Below are 27,627 nucleotides of genomic sequence, written 5' to 3' on the forward strand. Positions count from 1 at the left end.
GGATTGTCGACAGGGTCAACGCTGTGGGACAGCACCCCAGAAATCGGGAAGACATCAGGAAGCGATGGAACGACCTAAGGGGGAAGGTGCGTTCCATGGTATCCAGGCACAACATCGCCGTGCAGAAGACTGGCGGAGGACCCCCACCTCAACCCCCACAATTTACAACATGGGAGGAGGAAGTCTTGAACATCCTGCATCCTGACAGCCTCGCAGGAGTCGGCGGAGGAATGGATACTGGTAAGTTGAAGCTTCACTACTGCTCCCCCCCCACCTGCATGCCAAATCATACCCCAACCCTCACCCCCATCCTCGAACCCCACCCTCACCCCCACCCCCATCCTCACCCCCACCCTCACCCCCACCACCATCCTCACCCCACCACCATCCTCACTCCGACCCCCAGCACACCTTTTCCCTGCCAATGTCTCACCATCACAACCCACACATCCCAAAACCTAGGCCTGCATGCGTCCACTAAGCATGGACACCCATCACCAAAGCATGCCCAATGCATATACACATCCCCCCCACATCCACCCTCACCAAAGCCCCCACACACGAATGCCAGCACTTGGGGACACGGGAACCCACAGATACACCCATATGCCACACATTGAAACTATAACCATACCTCTATACCCCTGCAGGACCCGACCATCAACACACCGCCACGGAGGGCCCAGAATTCTCCACACCCCCCACCCAAGAGGCCGTCAGCGATGACAGCAGCTCTGTCGACCTGGACACTGATGACCAGCCCGGACCATCGGGGACCTCTGGACAGTCGGTTCCCCTCACACAGGCACAGGCCACTACAGACCCAAACCCCTCTGGGAACACCAGCACAGCTCCCACCCAGCGGGCCCATGCCTCTGTCTCCAGGGCGCGTCAATCTGCGGTGTGTCTACCACTACAGGGCACCCAGGATAACCCACCACCCCAACAACAACAGGGACCTGGGGGCAGTGGTAGTGGGCACACCGGCCAGGGGGCAGAGGCCCAGGGAAACAGGGCAACTCGGAGGGCAGCTGTGTGACAGGGGGGGGACGGGCCCAGGGAACCCACTCTCCACGAGGCCCTCACCACCATCATGGGAGCATACAACCGCTCCCAGGAGACGATGGCGACGGTACTGGCCCGGTTCCAGGAGATCCAGGTACTGCAGGAGGAACACTATCGGGGGTACAGGGAGGACATCAGAGCCCTCACCTCCACCCTGGTTACCATGGTAGGGCTGCTGCAGGACCTCATCAACACCAGGACGGACACTCAACAACAACAAAGGGCCCCTGCCACTAGCCTGGACAAAGAACAGCCAACCACCTCCGCCGGCGCTAGTGGACAGGAGGCCCCCGCACAACAGCAGCCCACCAGACCCCCACCTCCTGCAGGAGAAGAACCACCCCGCAAGAGGGCCCTGAGATCTCGCAAGAAGACAGAGTAGGATGTCAAGACCCCCGCCAGCAAAGGATAACACCTGATGTCATCCCACTGTCCCACATTGTCACCCTGTCCATCCTTGAACTGCCCATGCTCCATCTCTCCACAGGCCTCTGGACAATGCACCTGTGTGACTGTTACTCTGGACTCTGCCATGGACATTCCTTCACCATAGCCCCCACCCACTTGAAACCACCCATCCCATTTTGAGCACTGAAATAAACACCTATTTTGCACAAAACTATCTGGAGTCTGGCTGTGATTTCAAAATATTGTAATTGACATGACAGTGCAAATATGTCCTTGTACATAGTGAAGTCAACAAACAGCTGCCACAAAGCTGTAGTCCATGGGGAAACGAAGCACAGGACTCGTAGTGGGGACCCCAGATCTGAAATAGGGAGGGAAAAGCCACAACTCAGTCATCATACACTGGGGCAAATAGACAGGCAGCAGAGATGCAGGAGAGTAGTTCACATTCACTAAATTATGTTTGAATTGTTACCTGTGTCCTATTGGAAGTACTGTTCAATGATTCTGTCCCTGTTGTCTGTTTCAGCCCCGTCGTCTTCCTCCTCGTCACTCTCCACAGGTTCCACAGCTGCCACAACACCACTGTCTCAACCATCCTCCTGCAGGAAAGGCACCTGGCGGCGCAAAGCCAGGTTGTGAAGCATGCAGCAGGCCACGATGATGTGACACACCTTCTTAGGTGAGTACATTAGGGATCCACCTGTCATATGCAGGCACCTAAACCTGGCCTTTAGGAGGCCAAAGGTGTGTTCGATCACCCTCCTAGTACGCCCATGGGCCTCATTGTACCGTTCCTCTGCCCTGGTCCGGGGATTCCTTACTGGGGTCAGTAGCCACGACAGGTTGGGGTACCCAGAGTCCCCCAATAGCCATACACGGTGTCTCTCTAGCTGTTCCATCACGTAAGGGATGCTGCTATTCCTCAGGATGTAGGCGTCATGCACTGACCCTGGGAATTTGGCATTTACATGCGAGATGTACTGGTCAGCCAAACACACCACCTGGATGTTCATGGAATGGTAACTTTTTCTGTTCCTGTACACCTGCTCCCTGTCTCTTGGGGGAACCAAAGCCACATGGGTCCCATCAATGGCACCAATGACGTTGGGAATATGTCCAAGGGCATAGAAATCACCCTTCACTGTAGCCAATTCGCCCACCTCAGGGAAAATGATGTAGCTCCTCACGTATTTCATCAGGGCAGACAACACTCTGGATAACACCTTCGAAAACATGGGCTGAGACATCCCAGAAGCAATTCCCACTGTTGTCTGAAATGACCCACTTGCCAAGAAATGGAGTACTGACAGGACCTGCACCAGAGGGGGAATCCCTGTGGGTTGGCGGATGGGGGACATCAGGTCGGGCTCCAGCTGGGCACACAGTTCATGTATAGTGGCACGGTCAAGCCGGTAGGTCAGGATAATGTGGCGTTCTTCCATTGTCGACAGGTCCACCAGCGGTCGGTACACGCGAGGATTCATCCGTCTCCTCGCCAAACCCAGCGGACAGTGCCTAGGAAGGACAACATGGAGCACAGAGTCAAGCAACCCACAGGTACGTACTCACAGCTTGCACAGTAAACGATTCTCTATGCAGTGAATGGCGTGTCTGAGTGGCTATGCAAGGCCTAGGCCTGTGTGACGCAGTTGAAATTGAGCCATGTGGACCCTCGAAATGGCGGCTGCCTGACCTGTGAAGTGTGACAATGGGATGTGAGGTCAATGCGCTGGCGTGGCACACCGCGGCGGTCGGCGGTCGAAGACCGCGGCGCGAAGCCGCATTGGTTAACATTGAAGCCTATGGGTTTCAGGAGCCAATGGCGAAGGGCGCCGGCGGTGGCGGTACGCACCGCCGCGGTACGCACCGCCGCGGACGTGACCGCCATTTTCTATCTACTTATCCACTTGCGACTTGAACTTTCACAGGAGAGGACCTATACTGCAAGTGTTGCTGTGACCTCGGTCTGGAAGGGACAATGGCTGCTGCGACTGGGGAAAGGGCCCCTGCCTTCACTGGAGAGGAGTTGGAGAAACTTGTGGATGGGGTCCTCCCCCAGTATGCGCTACTCTACGGTCCTCCAGACCAACAAGTGAGTTTAATTCAATATGGATTTGAGGCCACTGGCTGGCTTGGGGGCCTGGCGGGGGGCCTGGCGGGGATGGGGGTCATGTTGGGGCTGGCGGGGGGCCTGGCGGGGGGCCTGGCGGGGATGGGGGGCATGTTGGGCCTGGCGGGGGGCCTGGCGGGGGGCCTGGCGGGGATGGGGGGCATGTTGGGCCTGGCGGGGGGCCTGGCGGGGGGCCTGGCGGGGATGGGGGGCATGTTGGGGCTGGCGGGGGGCCTGGCGGGGGGCCTGGCGGGGATGGGGGGCATGTTGGGCCTGGCGGGGGGCCTGGCGGGGGGCCTGGCGGGGATGGGGGGCATGTTGGGCCTGGCGGGGGGCCTGGCGGGGGGCCTGGCGGGGATGGGGGGCATGTTGGGCCTGGCGGGTGGCCTGGCGGGGGGCCTGGCGGGGATGGGGGGCGTTGGGCCACTGGCAACGAAAATGCAGACAAACTTGAACGTGGTATTTCTCCCTCCCTGTACGTGTCACATAGGTCCGCGCCCATGAGAAGATCGGGATTTGGCGTGCCATCGCCAAGGAAGTCCGGACCCTGGGGGTCCACCATCGACGGGGCACCCACTGCCGCAAGAGGTGGGAGGACATCCGCCGCGGGACCAAGAAGACCGCCGAGTCTCTGCTGGGGATGGCCTCCCAACGTAGGCGGGGGGCCTGCCGTCAACTGACCCCCCTGATGTTCCGGATCCTGGCGGTGGCCTACCCTGATTTGGATGGGCGCGTGAGGGCAGCACAGCAGACACAAGGGGGTGAGTACAAGCATTATCTACTCTGTTGTCGCGCAGTGGAGGTGTCTGGGTGGGGGAGGAGGGCTGTGGGTCCCCCTAGGCCAGGGCGATATCTGTAGGCTGGGCACCCCCGTAAGCCCCTGTGTCCCCAGCCACCACCCTCAGTAGTGTGTCAGTACAGCCATCCCTGGGCCGTGTCATCCATGGGTGCAGTTGTCAACTCTAGGCGTGTAGGGCATGTTCCACGGAATGCGTAGCGGACCCCAAGTGCGCAACTTAGTGCAGGGGGCATCTGTGTCTGTCATGTCCGCTAACTGTACCGGTGATCCATGTACTCAAAATCTCTTTATTTCTCTCTCCCCCCCCTTTTTGTTTGTCTTTCTGTGCTTGTGTGCATCAGCATCATCAGGCGGAGGAGAAGTGGCATCGGGGCAGGAGGGAGCTGCATCTCACATGGCCCAGGAGGGCCATGCCACAGAGTCTGACTGGACCAGTGAGACGGAGGGCGAGGGGAGCTCCACAACGGGGACGACTGGACCCTGCAGCGACACGGACACGTCCTCGGAAGGGAGCTCCCTTGCGGGGGTGGCACCATTCGTGCCCCCCACCATTACAGGTACAGCCGCCACCCAGCGCACCATCTCCGCCCTCCCAGCAGCCCCTCAGCGTTCGCCCCGTGCCCGCTCTGCCAGGAAGCCGGGCATCTCCTTCGCCCCAGGCACCTCAGGCCCTGCCCCTGTTACCCCCGCTGCCCTCAGTGAGGAGGTCATTGACCTCCTCCGAACGCTCATTGTTGGGCAGACTACCCTTTTGAATGCCATCCAGGGGGTGGAGAGGGAGGTTCATCGCAGCAATGCGTACCTGGAGGGCATTCATTCGGATCAGGCTGCCCATCAGCGATCGTTCCAGGCTCTGGCCTCAGCACTGACGGCAGCCATTGTCCCTGTCTCCTGCCTCCCTCTACTAACTCCCTCCTCCCAGTCTCCTGTTCCTCTGCCTGTCCCACCCACACCATCAGACCAGCCTGCACACACCTCAACACCCAAGAGCAGCTCATCCAAACATAAGCACCACAGATCACGCAGACATTCACACAAGCAACATTCCGATGCAGACATGCCAACAGTCACTACCACCTCTGTGACCCCCACCTCCTCGTCTCCCTCCTCCCTCCCTGTGACGTCTACACTCACACCTTCATTCACCTCACCATCAGCCAGTGTTTCCATCACCAGCATACCCTCCACTACAGTCCGCACACGTGCAGTCACCACCCCCACTGCCATTTACACGTCCCCTGTGTCCTCTCCCACTGTGTCTGTCACCCCCTCTTCCACACCACACAAACGCAGCCACCCACCCACCCAACAGCCATCCACCTCACGACAGCCTCCCGCTCCTGCACCTGCACCCAAAGACAGCAAACTTGTCTCGCCTACAACCACATCCTCTCCCTCCACTCCCATACCCACTGTACCTACCACTCTCCATTGTCCCAAGAAAATCTATCTCTCTACTGCTACCTTCTTTCCTGACCCTGAGCCCCCCCCTCCTTCTCGTCGGGATAAAAAGCCACCACCAGCCCTGCAGCCCCCTTGACAAGGGTGCAGGGGTATTGGAGCCCACCAGCCCGCAGGTCTGGATCTTCGCCCAGCAGCAAGGGGACAGCCAGCCCACCCCCTGGGAAGAGGAGCAGAAGGCGGAAGGGCCGCCGCCGGAGCCCGGATTCGATATACCCCCAGGACACTAGCCAGCCACCGTCAACAGCCACAGCTCCAAAGGGAGGAAAGGGCCACAGACTCCCGACTAAGGAGGGCAAGGGCAGCAAGGCGGAGAAGTCAGGCAGCAGGCCTGCTGCCCATGGAGGACCCGTCACAGCTGCCCAGGAGGAGCCCGCAACCCCCATAGCCGCTGCCCCGGGAGGAACCGGCACAGCTGCCCCGGGAGAGCCCACCACCCCCATAGCCGCTGCCCAGGGAGGACCCAGCCCAGCTGGCCAGGAGGGCCCCACCACCCACAGCCCAGGTGGGCATTGAAGGAGCACCATCCCCGCTGCCCAGGAGGGCACCACCAGGCAATGAGCAGTTGGCCATAGAATGGCCGCCGTCTCCAGCACCGCTCCGCTGGGGACCGCCGTCTCAAGAACCGCTGAACTGGGCCCTTCAAGGTAAGAACCGCTGAACTGGGCCCTTCAAGGCAAGAACCGCTGAACTGGGCCCTTCAAGGCAAGAACCGCTGAACTGGGCCCTTCAAGGCAAGAACCGCTGAACTGGGCCCCGCCGTCTCCAGCACCGCTCCGCTGGGGACCGCCGTCTCAAGAACCGCTGAACTGGGCCCTTCAAGGCAAGAACCGCTGAACTGGGCCCCGCCGTCTCCAGCACCGCTCCGCTGGGGACCGCTGTCTCAAGAACCACTGAACTGGGCCCTTCAAGGCAAGAACCGCTGAACTGGGCCCCGCCGTCTCCAGCACCGCTCCGCTGGGGACCGCCGTCTCAAGAACCGCTGAACTGGGCCCTTCAAGGCAAGAACCGCTGAACTGGGCCCTTCAAGGCAAGAACCGCTGAACTGGGCACCGCCGTCTCCAGCACCGCTCCGCTGGGGACCGACGTCTCAAGAACCGCTGAACTGGGCCCTTCAAGGCAAGAACCGCTGAACTGGGCCCTTCAAGGCAAGAACCGCTGAACTGGGCCCTGCCGTCTCCAGCACCGCTCCGCTGGGGACCGCCGTCTCAAGAACCGCTGAACTGGGCCCTTCAAGGCAAGAACCGCTGAACTGGGCCCTTCCAGGCAGGAACCGCTGGCCCTTTGGCAGACGTGGCAGGGCAGGATCTGTCTCGGGCAGGGCTGCAGGATGTCCTCTGGCCAACATGCCTCCTCCAGTGGCAGTGGAGTCTGTTATGGACTGTTTGGACTGTGGCTTTGCTCTCCCCAGGATGGCCCAGTGGGCAGGCCACCCACTGTATGGACTGTTTGGACTGTGGCTTTGCTCTCCCCAGGATGGCCCTGTATGGACTGTGGCTTTGCTCTCCCCAGGATGGGCCAGTGGTCATGGAGTCCCCTCGTGGATCTGGCGTCGTGTACTCAAGTGGCTGAGGTGCCCCCCCTTCCCTTCCCCCTGAGGTGCCTGTCCTTTTTTCTTTCTGATGCCCCTGCAGTGTTCTCTCCGTGGAGTTCTTGTCGTGGGACTGGGCCTTGCCCCTTTGCTCAGGACCCCTGTGGTCCACGGACAGTGGTTGGACTACATTTAGTAGCTGTATATATTTTGTACATAGTTTATTTATTTATTTGGATTACTGCTGTCCATTTTTCAATACATCTGCCCGTTTGAGATCTCTTCTTTTAGTCTTTGCATTATTTCGGAAGGGGGGGGGTTTGTGGGTTGTGACAGTGATCTGTGGGAATGCATTGATGTGTGTGTTGTAGTGGGTGTGGGTGGGTGGGTGTGTGCCGGTAATCTTTTCCCTCCCCTGTGCCGTAGGTGCAGTACTCACCGATGTCTTCCGCGCCGCCGGGCGTGCTCCTGGTACAGGAGCAGGTATAGGAGTGCGGGGATGACCTGCAACTCGGGTTCCATACTGCCGGAATCTCGCATGGAGTATGTGGAGGTGAGCGTTTTCCCGTTCGTAGTCTGTTTCCGCCGTGTTTTTATCGGCGGTGCTCCCGCCCCGGAAAAGGTGGCGGATTGGTGGGTCGTGATAGGGTGGGCGGTACATTGTCTGCCGCCTGGCTGTTGGCGGGGACCGCCGCGCTGTTTGTTTGTTCCGCCGTGGCGGGCGGAGTGTTAATGCGGCGGGCTGTGTTGGCGGTTCCCGCCAGGGTCAGAATTGCATATTTTGGACCGCCGGCCTGTTGGCGGGTTGGCCGCCGCTTTATCACCGACCGCCAGGGTCAGAATGAGGGCCTGTGTTACCAAAATATTATGAATTTAAGAAAAATGTAATTTAAATATGAAACATACTAATTACTACTGATGATTAGTAAGCATGATTTACAAAGGTATTCGTACATATAATTTCAACAATGGATTGCTTTCTGAGTGCATTGAACTGTGAATCTTTTTCCTATTCTACTTTACCAATATCTTTCTGTGGCTACCCCCTAAATCACACTTTTAAATGGTCCCTTGCTTCCTGTTCGGTTTGATCCTGGCTCTCTTGAATCCTTATCCGCCCCGTCATGCCCTGCCACGCTCTTACATTGTGATTGACAGAGGGCCTGATTGGCTAGTTCTTTAAATGGTACACTGTGAATTTTACTCTGTGAGAAACGGTCTGCCATTACTTTTAAAGGGCTAAGGTATAGCACTCTGCTGGAAATCTACAAAGCCTTTGAGCCATGAATTTAGGCCTCACACATGTAAGAGAACATTTTGCATCTGCTCTTTGTACATTATCTCTACATCCTAACATCCTTGGTCCAGTCAAAACCAGGAAGTGGGAGTAGACATGACGTAATCCTATACCTGAGGGATGGTATAAGTTAAAGTCAGGCCAAAACCTCTTCTTGATTTTGTTTGTGATTCATGACTAAGACCAGGACATTAGAAGTTGGATCCCGGCAGGGGTCTGCAGTGAAGACAAACTTAGACTGTGTCTTGTTGTGTTCTGGTTTAGTGAGCAGGTCTGTTGTTGGAGTGCCTTCTCACAGAAGGTATGCCGGATCCCTTAAGGGTGTTGTGGAATATTAGAGACTGTTTCCTGGAAGCTTAGCAAGTTGGGAAACAGACTCCACTGGAGGTTTCTTACATGGCTGGGTTAAAGCTCTAATAGTGTACTTGAAGTAGTACCAGTCATCGTTTTAGGCAGTGCTATAAATACTTTTGATAAGTTAGGTCTGATTGAGGCTTGTACACGTATGCATGTGGGGAACACTGGTAGTAAGCAGATCATGAGTGGTATGGCTGGAGATTATCACACATGTTCCTAGTTTCAGTTTTCCAGCATTCTTTTCCCCTGTTTTTAGGAGCAGACTGGAAGCAGGTCGGAGTCAGTGTACATTGTGCACCCATTACCTTGACCTTGTCAGCATTCTGTACATGTCTGGAAATATAGTGACAGTATATTTACTGGGGGAAATATCATAAGAAGTCTAGACATCTAGACACCACTACAAGCGACTCAATATCTCCATCCAAATCACTTCCTAGAAAAAGATCTAGGACATCCAGAAGAAGATGAATCCTTAAAGGAGGGGGCTAAAAGGAGTCTTTTGGATACTTTAGAAAGGATGCAAGAAGCCCCTAAAAAGAGTGATAAAAAGGGATTGGAGGTATTCTAATGCTGGAGTGATGATAAGGAACAAGAATGTGTTCAAACAGCTGATTTAAAAAGCAAGTATATTGATAAAGACATTTGACCTGAAAGTCTATCCAGTACGTGGTCCAGGAGGGAGGAGAATACTCAGCCCTTATTGAAAGCCTGAAAAACAAGCTGGATTTTGTCAGACATTTTATTTGGTGTAGTAGGAGCTGCGGTTTTGTGAGAAAGGGCAATATTAGCTGCTCCAATAAATATTTTCTTCAAAGAATAGCATACAGATTATGCACAAAAGTATGCTGCCTTTTTGAGCCCCTTTTGGATGTCTCACGCTAATTGGTGCTAAATTATATGAGAAACTGCATAGAATTTCTGAAGAGAAGAAGCACTCCTCATCATTAAGACAATCCCTGTCTTTGGTCTATTTATTGTATAAAGTCAATTTTGAATAAATCTTTCAGACAATCCTGCTGGAGACAATATAATCAAGATTCAATATGACAGAAAGAGAAGTCTTTCAAGCCTCAAACTAACACTAAGGGCACATTTTAGTCTGGTGGAAAATCTCAGATACTACAATGCCAGAAATGACTAAAATTGGCCAATAGGAGGAAGGATTGCTCTCTTCCTGCAAGTTTGGAAGCAATTCACTACAGGATCCTTCAGATAGTGGAGCGGGGTTACACAACAGAATTCCTTTCCACTCCACCTGACAATGGGGCTATTCCTAATGAATGTCCACCGGATAAGAAGAAATTGGCATCATTAAATTCACCAATTCAGACATTATTAATCAGACATTACTCTGCAAGAATTGCATAATTCAAGTTCTGGATCTTTAACATGGAAAAGGGACATATTCCAGGATATTTCTGGTTTCAGTGGTGATGGGAGGCTTCCATCTAGTAATAGACCTAAAGCTATACAGTGACTATAGCCTTAATGGATGGGTATGTCTACAAACCATTAGCATTCAAACATCAGATGTCTAGGATTCTGTGGTTTTGGCATCCACTATCAGTTCCAGGTGCTGCCATTTGGAATATAATCAGCCCCCAGGTCTCCACAACCATGATGGCTCCTATAGTAGTTTATCTCCATCTGCAAGTTCTACAAGTATTCCCATACTTGGACAATTGGCTGCTGGTATCCAGAACAGAACAAGAGACATTGGAAGGAGTAAAACTCATGAAGATTTGTCTGAAGACACCTCGGGCCATATGGACAAAAATCAAGAATTGAGATTTCCTAATGTAAGAAACCTTATGTAGTGATTCCCAGTGGTTTGCAAATCAACCTACCTAAATGAATATTAATGAGGTAGGTGGCAGTTTGCGACCAATTAGGAATGATAAACATCACAGTGGTGACAGCCTGCTGGTTTCTGCAGACCACCATGTCAGAGAGCTATTTTTAACAAATTTATCATTTTTTTTATAAATGCAGCCTATTTTCTTTTTTTTTTAAAACAGGATTATCTGAAAAATAGAAAATGAAACGTTTAGGTTTAATTATTTAAGAGTAGGCAGTGGCCCATGGGACCAATGGCTGCTCTTAAGAAATATTGTTGTTCCATTTTAAAAGGACACAGGTTCTTTGGGGGCCCATCTCCATTTGTGAATGATTACCACTACCTTGTAGGAGTCAGTAAAAAAGTATTGACTATGGACTGTAATACGATCACAAAACATTAATGCATAACACTGCAATTTGGTAGGTGGAAGGGATGGCCTAAACATGCCCCTTCCAAATGCCAAATCACTAAACAAAATAACAATTTTGTAACAAGTTACTGAATTGCTATTTGCCATTTGTACATTACAAAATGATTTTTTAGCAGTCGCAAATGGGCCGATTATGCAAATTGGCTTGTTTGCGATCACAAAACAGGTCTGTACATATGACCCCTTGTTGCATCCTGAATTATGCAAAATGTTAATTGATCCGCTCCCAAGAGAGAGTTTTCATAAGTGCTCTCTTCAAACATATCAAAAGTATGGTCTGTCTCTCTTAAAACAGGGTGGACCTTGCCTCAGCTGTTCAGACTTAACAAGGCCTCAGCGAGGCTATGGTTAAAAGTCAAAAGTTACATGGCCTCATGTGTCTTCCTGGTAGCATGGGCAAGACTCCCTCTGTTATTGCATCTTCTAAAAGTCTGGAAACCAGCTTAACTGGAACACAAGAAGAAATGTCAGGTTACAAAACAACTATGATTGCATTTTCATTGGTGGCTCAAAATTTGTCTGTGAACAAGTGATTAAATCATAATCCTCCTCACATCCTAACTACAAATGCCAGCCTAGTAGGATTCACACCACCGAAGTAAGATGGACATGAAACAGAGACAGCAATCCTCAAACTGGCGAGCATTACCGGCAATATGGGAAGCCTTGAAAACATTCCAGAGCACTCTCAAACAACTTCATGTTCATGTTCAAATGTACAACCATGTAGCCATCCACGGCAAAAGATAAAGGGGATGAAAATCTCCTTCATTTAATCTGGTGGCAGTGAAGATAGGGCATTTGGCAGAGAAATTTATTTTATCTCTGACATCCAAATACATCAAGGGGGAAGAAAATGTTCAAGCTGATTGTCAAAAGATTGTTTCTTTCTGAGATTTATGCCTTACACAACAGACATTCAGTGAGATGTGTTACTGATTCAGAGAAACATACTTGGACCTATTTGCATCTGCCAATCACACAAATCTGAAGAGACTTGCCCTCAAAATCCAACAGCAGGTGCATGGGTGGTGGATGATCTATCAACTCATTGGCTTCAGAAACTCTTTTAAGCATTTTCCTTCCTCTTGTCTCATCCCCAAGTTGTTACTGAGGATTTAAAGAGAAGTGCTGAGGTAGTGGTAATGGTTCCTTTTTGACCAAGAAGATCCTGGTTCCATCTTCTTCCATGGATTTCTCTCATACCTCATTTGAATATTCTAATGCATTCTTCTCTTCTGGTATATCAGGGGTCTCTACCTCATTAGCTCTTTCAGTTTGGAAGTTGAGAGGGTGAGCTGAAAAAGAAAGGAGTTCAGGATCATTTAACTACCTTAATTCAAACAGCACGCAGAGGTGGTTGGAGGCTTCTGGAAGAATTGCACCTGAAGGTAAGTCCTGTCTCTATAGAAACTTAGGGGTTCAACAGTTCACAAATTAAGCACTTCAAACTGTCTTTGTTGCAAGTTCTTGTTTTAGGTTAGAATACCATTAAACTAGACTAAGGGCCTGATTTAGATATTGGAGGACGGGTTACTCCTACACAGTGGTGATGGATATCCCATCTGCCGAAATCTAAATCCCATAAAAAAAAATGGGATTTAGATTTTGATGGATGGGAAATTCATCACGGTTGTGACAGACAGGTTATCCGTCACCATTGTGACGGAGTAACCCATCCGCCAAACTCTAAATCAGGCCCTAACTATTTTAATATTCTACTATTCTGAATTTCCAAAACAAAGCTGTTGAAATAATAGGTGTGAGTGCTTTCTGCTCTTGGAACTGAAGTTCACCACACAAGGAATTCATTGAAATATAATTGACAGCCGTGAAAATGGGAAAACAATGTGCTTGATATTTGCAAAGCTACATCATAAAGAGTTTTCAATTATATGGCTACTTTTTCGAAGGGTATCTTTTCTGCTGCGGTTCTCTCCTGCCTTTGATCAATAATGAGGTGCGGTTTGAGCACAATAGAGATAATTAGACTTCCAAATACCATCATGGTTGGAAGTAAAGCTGGAAGCAGAAGGCACGTAGATCTTTACAAGGATTTCTTTGAAGATTACTCATCAGTCATTGGCAGATGGAGTAACTACTTGCCATACCAGCCGTTAAATCATCCAAAGTAGTTGTATAAAGTCTTTGAACTTGAAAATATATATTTTTACCACACAATAGTGACTACTTTTTGGATGTTGTCACACTTTTAGTTCTCTTTTACACTGCTAAAAGAAAACGTAAAATTCCAGCTGGAGAGAATATCTCGTCTATTGACCTGAATCAAAAGATGAATCATTTAATTATAATGCTCAATCGTGGTGCTTGAAGTGCATGCGGCATTGTAAAATTCATTGAAACAAAAAAGAAATAACCAGAATGTCTCAGGTGTATGTAGTTTTGAGCGTTTGCAGTTAAGCTGTTTACATGTAGTACACCAGGAAGGCACTGAGAGGTGCAGCTTTCCAGGCATACTCCTAAACATGTCAAGCGCCTCCATTTTTGTTTAATTTCACATTGAATTCTCCCCAGTGCAAACTGTATGCTTAGAATAATTACACATTTCGGAAAAAGCAGAATGACTAAGCAATTACACATTCTTTTATTTTTTATTTTTCTATGAGTAAATACATTTTATCCATGGGAAATACGCTAACAAACCGACGTGTTTGTGAGTGATCACAAACTTTCAAAGTGGGTTGTGTATTTAATCGCCCACTCCTAATTCACATACTGTTATATTAATATTGGTAATATTGTACGGCAGTGTATCATTCTAGGACTGCTAAGTCATCTATGGTGAACTAGTCAACTTCACATTTACTTGAATCTGGAGTGGTTGGTGCCTTAACTGAGACAACCAGAAACCTAGACTGTGCCAAAAAAAAAGACCTGGATCAAAAGTAACAAGGAACTGCAGGCACTGACACCTCCCTCCGTGATAGATGCATAATGATCAGGATGGTCAGTTACTCTTAATAATTAAGGAATTTTCATTAGACTTTCTAACAAATATTTATGATTCTGAACTCAGATCGTTTGACTAAGGGCTTGATTTAGAGTTTTGCAGCTCGGCTACTCGTCGCAAACTTGATGGATATCCTGACTGTTGTACTATAATCTCCATGGGCTATTATGGACTGTAATACGGCGTATGGGATATCCGTCACATTTGTGACAGAGTAATCCACTACGCCAAGATCTAATTAAGGCCCTAAGTCTTATTTTAGTTTTCAGATCCATTGAAAGCCAATGTGAGCGATTTGCATGGCCTCAACCATCTAAACAGTGTAAGGCTTTTCCTTCATGACTTATAGAAAAATAGAGTGCAATGCATAATGCTTTAATTTTCGAATTGGCTTCAGGTGCTTTCTGAGAGGCATCAAGGACCTCTAACTGCTGTTTCTCACAACCTCTTTGAGGATTTTAAGATATTCATCATAATCAGATGCTGTTGTAGCTTATCAGAGACGTATCTCTGCCTATAATCACAGCTAATACTTCTAACATACACTTTTATCTTTGTTGCTTGGCCTGTTTCTTCTTTTATGGCACAACAGCAGTCAGCAGGATTTTTTTGCCAGGACAGTACACCACCCCAAAAGGGGAAACGCCTTGAAGGCCGACTCCGGAACAACGAGGTCGTGGGCAACAAAAGCGGAATAGCGCCTTCGTTAACCACGACTTCGTTGTTTTGTGCCTTAACCACGTATGTGCTGAACAACGCACATGCGTGGTTAAGGCACAAACAAGGGAGTCGGCTGAGGAGGACGACACAACGAGTCAGGTAAGTGCGGCGGGGCTGGGGGGTTGGGTTTTAGTTTTAGGGGCGGGGTGGGGTATTTTTAGTTTTAGGGGCAGGGGCAGGGTGGGGGTGGGGGGTTGGAGTTTTAGGGGCGGGGTTGGGGTATTTTTAGTTTTGGGGCGGGGTTGGTGTTTTAGGGGCGGGTGGGCGGTTGCAGTATTTTTTGTTTTAGCGTTGGGGGTGGGGGGGTCGAGGTATTTTTAGTTTTAGGGGTGGGGCGGGGTGGGGGATTGGGGTTTTAGTTTTAGGGGCAGGGGTGGGGGATCGGGTCAGGTAAGTGGGGTGGGGGTTGGGGTTTTAGTTTCAGGGACGGGGGTGGGGGTGTCGTGTTTTAGTTTTAGGGGCGGGGTGGGGGTCGGGTATTTTTAGTTTTAGGGGCAGGGGTCTTAGCTTTAGGGTCGGGTATTTTTTGTTTTAGGGGCGGGGCGGGTGTGGGGGGGTGGGGTTTTAGTTTTAGTGGCGGGGTTGGGGGGTCAGGGAATTTTAGTTTTAGGGGCAGGGGGTGGGGGGTTGGGGTTTTAGTTTTAGGGTTAGGGGTGGGGAGTCGGGGTATTTTTAGTTTTAGGGGCGGGTTGGGGTTTTAGTTTTAGGGGAGGGGGCATCGGGTGGTTTAGGGGCGGGGATGGGGGTCGGGGTATTTTTAGTTTTAGGGGCAGGGGTTGGGGGTTTGGGTTTTAGTTGTAGGGGCGGGGTGGGGGCTTGGGGTATTTTTAGTTTTAGGGGCGGGGTGGGGGTCGGGGTTTTAGTTTTAGGGGCGGGGTGGGGGTCGGGGTATTTTTAGTTTTAGGGGTGGGGGTGTTGGGGTGGTTTTAGGGGTGGGGTTTGGGGTGGTTTAGGTTTTAGGGATGTGGTGGGGGTTGGGGTTGTTTTAGGGGTGGGGGTTGGGGTGGTTTTAGGTTTTAGGGGTGGGTTGGGGGGTCGGGTAATTTTAGGGGCGGGGTGGGGGAGTTGCGGGCTTACGTTTAGGGGCAGGGTGGGGGGCTCAGAGTAGTTTTAGGGGCGGGTGGTTTTAGGTTTTAGGGGTGGGGGTTGGGGTACTTTAGGTTTCAGGGATGGGGTGGGGGTTGGGGATGTTTTAGGTTTTGGGGGTAGGGTGGGGGTTGCGGTAATTTTAGGGATGAGGTGGGGGGTTGGGGTAGTTTTAGGGGCAAGGGTGGAGGGTTGGTGTGGTTTTACGGGAGGGGGTGGGGGGGTTGTGGTAATTTTTAGGGTTGGGGGTGGAGGGCCAGGGGGGACGCATGCTGGAACAATGCATGCCTATCACTAATGCCTTTACCAGGAATGCCTTTACAACGAAAAATTAGTGGTAACAACGCGGTCGTTCCGACCTTGTTGTTCAGGCATGCGTTGTTCCGGCATGCGTTGTTCCGACATACATTCCCCCAAATGTAATCCTACAAATGCAAAATCATTCTTGGATTCTGGAAGAAGATTGAGATGCAGACCCTTAGAAAATGGGAATCACAGATGTGTGGTCCGTACATATTTGAATTTTGTTTCTATATAGATAGATATTACGGGCCGATTCACAAAGGTAAACTTAGACCAAAAGTCTAAGGCCCGTATTTATACTTTTTGACGCTAAACTGCGCTAACGCAGTTTAGCGTCAAAAAGTTTAGCGCCGGCTAACGCCATTCTGAAGCGCCATGCGGGCGCCGTATTTATTGAATGGCGTTAGCCGGCGCTAGCAGACCGGCACTGCCTGGTGTGCGTGGAAAAAAAACACGTACACCAGGCAGCGCCGGCGTTGGGGAAAATGGCGTTAGGGCGTCTTAAAAATGGTGCAAGTCAGGTTGACGCAAAAAAATCGCCTCCACCCGATTTGCGCCATTTTTAACGACGCCCAGACGCCATTTACATGACTCCTGTCTTAGTAAAGACAGGAGTCATGCCCCCTTGCCCAATGGCCATGCCCAGGGGACTTATGTCCCCTGGGCATGGTCATTGGGCATTGAGGCATGTAGGGGGGCACAAATCAGGCCCCCCTATGCCAAAAAAAAATATAAAAAAAATAAAAAATTATACTTACCTGAATGTCCCTGTGATGGGTCCCTCCATCCTTGGGTGTCCTCCTGGGGTGGGCAAGGGTGGCAGGGGGGGTCCCTGGGGGCATGGGAGGGCAGCTGTGGGCTCATTTTGAGCCCACAGGTCCCTTAACGCCTGCCCTGACCCAGGCGTTAAAAAGAGGCGTAAATGCGGGGTTTTTTGCCCCGCCTACTCCCGGGCGTGATTTTTGCCCGGGAGTATAAATACGACGCATTTGTGTCGCAGTCATTTTTTTGGACGGGAACGCCTACCTTGCATCTCATTAACGCAAGGAAGGCATTCACGCAAAAAATGACGCTCTTTCCTCATACTTTGGCGCTAGACGCGTCTAACGCCAAAGTATAAATATGGCGTTAGTTTTGCGCCGAATTTGCGTCGAAAAAAAGGCGCTAATTCGGCGCAAACGGAGTATAAATATGCCCCTAAGTTTAGACCAGAAGTTTAATATTAGACCTAAAGTCTAACTTTACTATCAGTAAAGTTAGGCTTTTGGTCTATACTTAGACTTTTTGTGTATGTTGAGACCAAAAGTCTAAACTTAGACTTTTGGTGTAAGTTTAGACCAAAAGTCTAACTTTACTGCAAGTAAAGTTAGACTTTTGGTCTGTAGTCAGACTGTTAGTGTATGTTTAGACCAGAAGTCTAAACTTAGACCGAAAGTCTAACTTTACTACGAGTAAAGTTAGACTTTTTGTGTATGTTTAGACTTTTGGCCTAAACTTAGACCAAAAGTAAGTTTAAACTTTTGGTCTAAACTTAGACCAAAAGTCTAATTTTACTACGAGTAAAGTTAGACTTTAGGTATAAGCTAGGGACCCAATTCACAAAGGTAAACTAAGACCAAACGTGTAAGTTTAGACCTAAAGTCTAACTTTACTGATTGTAAAGTTAGACTTTTGGACTTAGTTTACAGTTCGATCTAAGTTTAAACAAACAGTGTAAATGTAGACCAAAGGTCTAACTTTACTTGTAGTAAAGTTAAATTTGTGGTCTAAGTGTACACTTGTGGTCTATGTTTAGACCAAAAGTGTCAACTTAGACCAAAAGTATAACTTTACTTGTAGTAAAGTTAGACTTTTGGTCTAAGTTGACACTTTTGGTCTAAACATAGACTTTTTGCCTAAGTTTACCTTTGTGAATCAGGCCCAGTAAGTTTGACAGCCATAAGCCATGTCAATTGCTTCTTTTTCCTTTTGTTAGTAGCTTTGTTAGGGTGGCATGAGGGCTCTGTCAGAAAATGCCAATGTATCATATTGTCTGCTAATCTACAGCTGTAAAAGAACTGTCCCAAGGCAAGTGAGGCTGACATACTCACGTAACTCTTTGAATGGGATCATAAGCCTTCTTGATTGTCTCTGATGATGGATCTTCCTTAGTGTTTCAAAATGACATCTCTTCTTCCTCAGACCATTCCCACAAAGCATCCGTATTCAGAAGATCATTCATAGGTTTTGTTAAAGCATATGACCTGGCACACATAAGGGGCCATTCCAAGAAATCTTCATCCACTACATTGTGGTGTGGCTGTACGTATACACGCTGCTTTCTTCCAAACTTTGATGTGAACCTGTTCCCTTCACACACTCTGTCTGGAGAAACTCACATTTCAGTTTAACATCAAACCACTCTCTCCGATTCTTTTTACCAAAGCTCTCTGATGGGCCTTGTGCAATAGTTGTGACACATGACAGAATGACACCAGAATGAAGCTAGCCTGGCTGATGAAGGGTGATACCCTGAAACCGGTCCCAGGATGCTTGTATCCGGTCCAAGCAGGGCGTGGCATGGTGAGCAAAGGAATGATGGATAAATCCAGATCTGTGACTGGGGGTGAGTGGTTGAAACGTTTCAGCACTCCATCCATCATCCTTTTGTGTTGCTAAAGTGGCCCTAAGTGGGAAGGGTTTTCCCAGTTGTGGGTCCCTTGCTGACTGTGCCACTGGATTCAAGCTAGCCTGGCTGATGAAGGGTGATACTCTGAAACACGTCCCAGGATGCTTGTTTCTGGTCCAGGGAGGACCTGGCTTGGTAGTTTGGGCTGGGCTGTTCCCATGGGGAACAGGGTCAAGACTGACTTGCATATGGCTGGGTCCAAACTGGGGTGGCATGGTGAGCCAAATGACCTTGTCATTTAACTGCTCTGCTTCCCGAAGTTCCACCTGCTAAGTAGAGCCCTCGTTCCTCTGAAATCCTGACCACTGTCAGGAGTTCGAGGCCCTCCTCCACCCACAGGCTTCTGCCTGTGCCTCATCCCTGGTGTCTAGTGGGAAAGCTCTGCTTTCCTATTAGACTGCCTCTCTTATTCTTTTCTCTACTTCACGCTCTGTGTGCTCTCTCTTCTGTGTCTGCCCCCTTGTGCCCCTTTTTGCAGTTCCCTCTCCTTTGTGCTCTTTTTGACTTTTGCTTTACTTCTGTGCTCTTCCCTCCACTCTTTTGCTCTCTCACTCTTGCTCTCCCCCACTCTCTCCCCCCTGCCGCTGCTGACCCACCCCCTCCTCTCACCTGCACTGTATTCCTGCCCTGCTGCCCCCATAGCCCTGCCCCCTTTTTTTACGCCGTTTTCGCCCCCACTCCCGCCTCCCAGCTGTCCTCTCCTTCCCTTCTCCCTACTTAATGGCAGCTGCTTTGTGGTAGGTTGAGCAATATCACTGACCTGGTCAGTGAACTGCTCTGCCTCCCGAAGCTCCACCTGCTAAGTAGAGCACTCGTTCCTCTTTCCTCTGAACTCCTGAGTCCTGTCAGGAGTTGGAGGCCCTCTTCTCCAACCGAAGGCTTCTGCCTGCGCCTCTTCCTTGGTGTCTAGTGGGAGAGCTCCGCTTTCCTACTAGGCTGCCTCTGTCCTCCTCTTCTCTGCTTCACTGTCTCTGTGCTCTCTCTTCCGTGTTTGCCCCGTGTGCCCCTTTTTGCCATTCGCTCTCCTCTGTGCTCTTTTTGACTTTTGCTTTACTTCTGCGCTTTCCCTCCACTCTCTCTCTTTCACTCTCGCTCTCCTCCTTTCTCTCTCGCCCGCTGCTGCTGCCCCTGCGGCCCTGCCCCTTCCTCTCTCTCGCCCTGCACTCCCACCCTGCTGCCCCCGTGGCCCGCCCCCTTTTTTTGCACCGGTTTTGCCCCCGCTCTCAGTTCCCAGCTGTCCTCTCCCCCCCTACTTAATGGCTGCCGCTACGCGGTAGGTCAAGCAATACCACTGACCTGGTCAGTGAACTGCTCTGCCTCCCGTAGCTCCACTTGCTATGTAAAGCACTTGTTCCTCGTTCCTCTGAACTCCTGACCCCTGTCAGGAGCTCAAGGCCCTCCTCCACCCGCAGGCTTCTGCCTGCGCCTCAAACCTGGCGTCTAGTGGGAGAGCTCTGCTTTCCTACTAGGCTGCCTCTCTCCTCCTTTTCTCTGCTTCGCTCTCTGTGTGCTTTCTCTTCTGTGTCTGCCCCTTTTTGGAATTCACCCTCCTCTGTGCTCTTTTTGACTTTTGCTTTACTTCTGCGCTTTTCCCTCCACTTTCTCTCTCTCACTCTCGCTCTCCCCCCTGTATCTCCACTGCCACTGCTGCCATCGTGGCCCGCCTCTTTTTTTCATGCTGTTTTCGCCCCCGCTCCCACCTCCCAGCTGTCCACTCCTCTCCTCTCCTCCCCCTTCCCTACTTAATGGCGGCCGCTGCACGCCAAAGGCAAGCCCGTCTGCACCTGGACTGTACCCAGCACTGGAACCACTGGTTCTCGCCCCCCCACCGCTGCTACACCCGTCTTCATTACAATGTCGCCACTCACCATGCCCTCAACACCCGCCGCTCCTTCGCCTGCCATCAAGACACCCCACAGCTTACCCGAGGACCCTTCTCGTGTCGGAACTGCACCTTCACCAGCCTCCATGCCAACAACCCACCCACCAAGGCAGGACGCGACCATCTCAGGTGCATGCTACTCAAAACCCTCTCCGTCCACAAAGACACTGTTGAACTTTGGAATCTACTAGACTCAGCCTCCCCGGATGTCGCCTTCCTGACTGAGACCTGGATGAACCCCTCCTCAGCGCCCAACATCGCCATAGCCATACCGAACGGCTACGAGATCACCTGCAGGGACAGCTCCAACAAACCTGGAGGAGGCATCGCCATCATCCACAAGAACACCCTCAGGATTATGACCAGCACCGAAGACACCCTTGGTACCACCGACCAACTGCACTTCCGGATCCACACCGACCCAAACACGACCCTCAGAGGGACCCTCTTTTACAGACCTCCTGACCCGACAGCAGTTCAACGACTCCATCACCAACGTCATCAGCACGCACGCTCTCGCATCCACAGACTACATACTCCTTGGGGACTTGAACTTCGACCTCAAGAACACCAACGATAACAACTCTACTACCCTGCTCGACAACCTCTCCAACCTCAGCCTCAAACAGCTCGTCATGACACCCACCCACTGCGCAGGACACACACTCTACCCCATTTTCACCACCAGCAAACACGTCTCCTTCAGTCATACCACCGAACTCCACTGGACTGCATCCATTTCTCTTTCAAGAACCACAACACACCATCACCCGCAACGGATTCCCCACTGCAGATGGAACAAGGTCACCAAAGACCAACTTATCACTACCCTCTCCCGGAACCCACCCATTGACACCACCGACACTGACACAGCATCCCGCAACCTCAGGCAATGGATCGATGACTGTGCCAACACTCTCACCCGATCAAAAATCCTTCCAACAGATGCACAGACAGAAAGGCCTTCTTGTTTACCGCCAACCTCTAAGAATCTAAGCAAACATACTGAAGACTCGAAAAGAAGTGGCACCAAGATCCGACACTGGACAACCACACAGCCTTCAAGAACGACATCCGCAGGCACCACCAACTAATTTGAACAGCCAAGAGAACCGCCTTCAAAGAACGCATCGACAACCACGCACACAGCCACAAGGAGCACTTCAACATCGTGAAGGAGCTCTCCAACCCCGGCTCCAACATCAACAACATCCCATCATCACAAGACCTCTGCAACAACCTAGCTACCTTCTTCCACTGCAAGATCGCAGACATCCATAACAGCTTCAGTACTCGGACCCCCCTGTCAACCATCAACACCACAGACTCACCACCCACCAGCCTCCTGCTCTCCTGGTCCCGCGTGAACGACAACGACACCATCGAAATCATGAACACCAGCCACTCCGGCTCTCCATCTGACCCCTGCCCTCACCACATCATCAACAAAGCAAGCTCTGTCATTGCACCTCAACTCTGAAAGATCATCAACAGTACCTTCAAGTCCGCCACCTTCCCGAAGAGCTGGAAACACGCTGAGATCAACGCCCTCTTCAAGAAACCTAAGGCTGACCCAAAGGACCTCAGGAACTTCCGGCCCATCTCCCTGCTCCCCTTCCTGTCAAAAGTCATAGAGAAAATTGTCAGCTAACAACTGAACCGTTTCCTTGAGGAGAACAACACTCTGGACCCATCCCAATCCAGATTCCGCAGTAACCACAGCACCAAAACTGCCCTCATCACCACCACTGACGACATCAGAACAATACTGGACAACTGCAAACATGCGGCCCTCATCCTCCTGGACCTCTCAGCTGCGTTTGACACCGTCTGCCACCCCACCCTATGCACACGCCTCAGCGATGCAGGAATCCACAACAGAGCCCTGGACTGGATCACCTCCTTTCTCACCAGCAGAACTCAGAGAGTCCGCCTCCCTACATTCTGCTCTGAAGCCACCAAAATCTTCTGCGGTATACCCCAGGGTTCGTCCCTAAGCCCGACCCTCTTCAACGTCTACATGGCATTGCTCACTAACACCGCCCGATCTCACAACATTCAACATCGTCTCATATGCCGATGACACCCAGCTGATCCTCTCCGCCAAGACCAACCTTCACAAAGGAATGAAAGCCATCGCTAAATGGATGAAGACCAGCTGCCTGAAACTGAATTCTGACAAGACTGAGGTCTTCTACTTCAGCTCCACCCCCTCCGCATGGGATGACTCCTGGTGGCCTGCCACACTAGGAACCACACCGACACCCACCGACCACACATGCAACCTGGGATTCATCCTCGACTCTTCACTATCCAGGACCCAGCAAATCAACGCCATCTCCTCCTACTGCTTCAACACCCTCTTCATGCTTCGGATGATCTTCAAATGGATCCCCACTGAAACCAGATGAACAGTCACCCAAGCCCTCGTAAGCAGCAAACTGGACTATGGCAATGCAGGAACCACGGCCAAACTCCAGAAAAGACTGCAACACATCCAGAACGCCTCCTCACGCCTCATCCTGGATATTCCCCCCCACTGCCCACCACAGGCCATTTGAGAGACCTGCATTGACTCCCCGTTAACAAGAGAATCACCTTCAAACTCCTCACCCATGCTCACAGGGTACTTCACAACACCGGACCAGAATACCTCAACAGATGGCTCTTCTTCTACACCCCGACCTGACAACTTCTCTCTGCCGACCTTGCCCTCGCCACTGTCCCACGCATCAGCAGAACAACCACCGGTGGCAGATCATTCTCACACCTCGCTGCTAAGACGTGGAACACTCCTCCCACCCACCTCCCTCAGACCAAGGACCTCCTTACCATCAGGCAACATCTCAAGACATAGCTGTTCAAACAGTAGTAGCCCCCCCTTCAGTGCCTTGAGACCCTCACGAGTGAGTAATGCACTTTATAAATTCCCTGATTGATTGATTGATCACTGACATTCATCTCCCCACAAAATCCAGTAAGGGCTTATCTCAAGTACTATTATGAAACACTTTGACTGGAGACATGAAAACTGAGGAAGTTTTATCTTCTGAGAATGACATTTTTGGAGGAAGTCATAAAGTATAGTGATGCTAGATGAAAGCATGGTTGGTGCTGTGCTGCTTTTGGGTCAATCTTCAAGCACCACTCTATTAATCTCTGTGATAAGGCCTTAAACCGTTGGCCTGATGTGTTGGTCACTGGGAATGGCCATGTTTGGCATCCTTGTCTCAACACTTATTATAATCCCAACTTGTTTAGGTTTGTGGGTGGCCACAACGTGAGCCAAAGGGGTGGGGCCATCAGCTTTTTTGATGATTCCAGTTTTCTCTGATTTACTCTGTCCTTGATCCTCTTGAACTCTTGCTTTATGGGGAATTCTCCTATGTCTTAGGGCTACAAGCTAAACAAAAGTGTTACCCACTATTCGGGTGAAATCTAGCAATAATTGTTTTATTTTAAGACACCTGGCTAGTAAATGTGCCAGCAATGTTAATTGGAATAGTGCTGCTGTGAAAAAATCCTCTTTTTGTAACTTGCCATTGTTGGACCTGGCCCTTTTTGCAGCGTCATCCCCAAACTTTTTGCCTCCTTCCTCCTATTTTTCCTGACCTGTTTTTGTTGGCTTTCGGACTCGGGCACTTTACCACTGCTAACCAGTACTAAAGTGCATATGCTCTCTGTGTATATTTTACTGTTGATTGGTTTATTCCATGATTGGCATATTTGGTTTACTAGTAAGTCCCTAGTAAAGTGCACTAGAGGTGCCCAGGGCCTGTAAATCAAATGCTACTAGTGGGCCTGCAGTACTGGTTGTGCCACCACATAAGTAGCCCTGTAATGATGCCTCAGACCTGCCACTGCAGTGTCTGTGTATGCAGTTTTAAACTGTAAATTCGACTTGGCAAGTGTACCCACTTGCCAGGCCTAAGCCTTCCCTTTTCCTACATGTAAGACACCCCTAAGGTAGCCCCATGGGCAGGGTGCAGTGTATGGTTAGGGCAGGACATATATTGATGTGTTTTACATGTCATGACAGTGAAATACTGCCAAATTGGGTTTTCTCTGTTGCAAGGTCTATCTCTCTCATAGGTTAACCTGGGGGCTGCATTTAAACATGATTAAAGTGTAGATTCCCTTTCAGGGCAGATAGACGTGGAGTTTGAGATCTCTGAACTCACAATTTAAAAATACATCTTTTAGTAAAGTTGGTTTTAAGATTGTGTGTTTGAAAATGCCAATTTAAAAAGTAGGGGAGGAGTGGTCACTCACACCTAAAAGGGCTGTGTCTGCCCTCACACAATGCAGTCTCCAACCCTCTGGTGTGTGCCTTGGCTGGGCAAGGCAGGATTTCACAAACAAGTGAGACTTTCCTTTGAAGTAAGCCTACTTCAAAGGCTAACATGAGTATAAGAAGAGCACCAAAAACCACACACTTTAGATACTTCTTGGGGTAGACACTCTACCTCACAGACACTTCTGGACAAGAAACCTGCTGGTGAAGAATCCCTGAACCAGACCTGCCAAAAGGACCTGCCTGGCTGCCCAAAGGACTCACCTATACTGCTTTTTTGAGAGGAACTGCTGCCTTGCTGTTTCCATGCTATCTTGCTGCTCTCTGGCTGTGCTGAGAAGTGCTCTCCAAGGGCTTGGATAGAGCTTACCTCCTGTCCCTGAAGTCTTGGCAGGCTAATAACGATGCACAGCCTGCATTGCGGTGAAAAATTCACTGCATGCCGAACCAGAACAGCTCAGCCCGACTTCGCAACGAGAAGATCGACGCAGCACCAGCGTAGCGACCGGAACTTCGATGCACAGCCCACTGGATCAACGCACATCCGACCCGGAATGATGCAGCCCGACTTCCAGGGAGGAATCGACACAGCGTTGCCGTGCAGGAGAAATTTCCATGCATCACCCACTGGATCGACGCAGCACCTGTGACTTCCCTGCGCAAGTGCAGGATTCCACACATCGACCCCAAGGTGTCCAAAAACCCCGCAACTCAGAGAGGATCTAAGTCTGTGCACCGGAAATCAATGCAAAATCTTCCCTGGGTGAAAAATAACAACGCAAGTCTGTGTGCGAAGGGGCGAAACCGATCCACACCTCCCTGTTTTCCACGCATCGCCTCCTCTGTGGTCCCTTGCGGAGATTTTGAATGCAAACCAGGTACTTTGTGCTTGCAAGAGACATTAAGGCCCTCATTACAAACCTGGCGGTCGGTGGAGAAATGGCAGTAATTCCGCCAACAGGCGTGTGGAAAAAAATTGGATTACAAGCATGGCGGTGAGCGCCATGCAAAACCGCAATTTCTCCACTCCGACCGCCAGGGTGGTAACGGCCGCTGGGCTGGAGTCTTCTTTCTCCAGACCAGCGGCTGTCACTACACCACTGGCGGTATCACGACCCTGCATACCGCCTGGATTTCATGGGGTTCTGTACCGCCACGAAATCCATGGCAGTAGGCACTATCAGTGCCAGGGAATTCATTCCCTGGCACTGATAGGGGTCTCGCCACCCCCCTCCCCCACCCCGTGTCCTCCCCCCACACCCCTGACTCCCCTACCAACCGCCTCCCCACCCACCCCCCACATCGACACACACCCCCCTTCACGCACACAGACACCACCCCCACACATACACGCACACATACTAACAAACATTCCATCAGACACACACAGTCATACACGCACACATACATACAGTCATACACTCACACATACTCACAGACATAAAAACAGACAGACACGCACACATTTCCAAACACACAACACCCCCTGCATGCATACACGCACTCACACACTCCCTCTACACACTCACACTCACACCCCCATGCACGCACACAACACACAACACCCCTTCCACCCCGCCTCCCCTAATGGACGATCACCTTAACTGTTCCGGGGGATCTTTCAGGAGGGAACGGGATCCATGGGGGCTGCTCCGCCGCCAGCACCCCATCACCAGAACACCGCCATGCCGAATCATGGGACGTGATTCGGTGGGCGGTGTTCTGATGACGTGGCGGTGGAGCAGCCTCCACTTCCCCGCGGACCGCCAGTATGGCTGCTGGCGGCTCTCCGTCCAAAAAAGGATGGAGGGCTGCCAGCAGTCATGATATGCTGTGCGGAAAACCACCTGCACTGGCCGTCTTCAGCACGGCGGTACAAAGACTGCCGAGGTCAAAATGAAGGCCTAAGTGTTTTTAAGAGACTAAAGACACTTTATGTCACTTTTACAGTGATATCTCAACGTATGCTTACTGCCTTTTGATAGTTTTGACCTGCATCTTATCAGATAAATATTATATATTTTTCTAAACACTGTGTGGTTATTTTCGTGGTGCTATACTGTGTTATTGCATGATTTATTGCACAAATACTTTACACATTGCCTTTTAAGTTAAGCCTGACTGCTCAGTGCAAGCTACCAGAGGGTAATTTGGATTGTGTGTGACCTACCCTGACTAGAGTAAGGGTCCTTGGTTGGAAAGGGGGTAACCTGACTGCCACACAAAAAGCCCATTTATAAAAGCTGGTAAGAGAAGAGTATGTGTTGCAGGAAAATACACCAATGGCATAGAAAGTTAAAAGTCACCTGAGGACTGCAGCACATTCTGCTCAATCAATTAGGATGATGAACAAAACATTTCTTCAAGCCTACCTTTGTAGCCTCACTGCTACAGCTTTT

This window comes from Pleurodeles waltl, chromosome 8, assembly GCF_031143425.1.
Source record: "Pleurodeles waltl isolate 20211129_DDA chromosome 8, aPleWal1.hap1.20221129, whole genome shotgun sequence".
NCBI classification, from domain to species: domain Eukaryota; kingdom Metazoa; phylum Chordata; class Amphibia; order Caudata; family Salamandridae; genus Pleurodeles; species Pleurodeles waltl.